Source organism: Solanum pennellii, chromosome 4 (assembly GCF_001406875.1).
Source record: "Solanum pennellii chromosome 4, SPENNV200".
In the NCBI taxonomy this organism is placed as follows: Eukaryota; Viridiplantae; Streptophyta; class Magnoliopsida; order Solanales; family Solanaceae; genus Solanum; species Solanum pennellii.
Window position 1 is genome coordinate 18,061,860 of NC_028640.1, and position 1,120 is coordinate 18,062,979.

Here is a 1,120-nt window from a genome sequence, read left to right on the forward strand (position 1 = left end):
TGGGTACTGGGATCACTTCTCTGAACTTCACGACTATCCTACAGGACGGACCGTCACAAGCTTCGTAATCCCACACTTGGTCAGACTTCCCCATCTTCCTTCAGCAGCTGCACTACGTTGCCACCTTCGGACCGTCACAAGTACGACGGACCGTCATAAGCTCCGTAGGTGGTCTCTTCTGCATTTTTTCGCTCAAAATCTCCGCATTCAGCCTTGGACAGATTTCCTGCAAAACAAAGAGAAACTTATATCAAAATTATCACAAAAAAGGCTTTCGGACACACTAAACTTAAGGAAAAAGTATTAATTATACCGTGAAACCACGGTATATCACGTCTCCGTGATTTTTCTCCATTTGGAGAACCCCCTCGAGGTTCATGAGCTTGGTATTGAGCTCACGAATACCAGCTTCTCTAAGATCCACAATTTTTTGATTATGGACATGCTATTTTGTTGAGGGAGGTTCTTCTTAAGGAACTTCTCCACCAACGGATTCATGCTAGGGTGATCAAAGGAGAAAACTCCTTTATCGCGCAGGGAAAATACCACAATGACAATTTCAGCACCATATAGCGTGCAAAGTTCACTAGCCTTTTTGAACAGACCAACATGACACTTAGAAAATGTAACTTATAAATTCCTCGGATTCTTCATTTTCACCATGTCAACCCTTTGATGACCCTTGCTGATCCTTGTTGTCATGTCTAAACTCTCACATTAAAATTGTGAGAGTAAAATTGTTATTTTTTTTCTTAACACCAACTGCTTTATTAAGTAAATCTTGGGGAGCCTAGAAATTTATGTTATTTCCTTTTTTGCATTGAAGATAAGTATTGAAAATGAATAACATTAGATTCACTTGACCTTTATTCTTTGTCTCGCTAGATCTTGATCTTATAATCATTATTATATGATAAATATTTTCCTAATTAGAATTACATTATTGGATTGCACTTGACCGCTATTTTATTTGAGAACCATTTTTAAAAAAAATATATATTTGAAATGATCTATAAAACCTTTATGTTTTAATAGTAAATATTTTTCTTTATTAGAATTATCTTATTTAATTGCACTTGACCGCCATTTTATTTGAGAATAATATATATATATATATATA

At 35.5% G+C, this 1,120-nt stretch overlaps 1 pseudogene; it reads right to left on the reverse strand.

The window, feature by feature from the left end:
* The window catches only part of LOC114076859, a 12,914-nt pseudogene extending 12,212 nt beyond the window's left edge, over positions 1-702 (reverse strand).
* Positions 703-1,120: the final 418 nt, after the last annotated feature.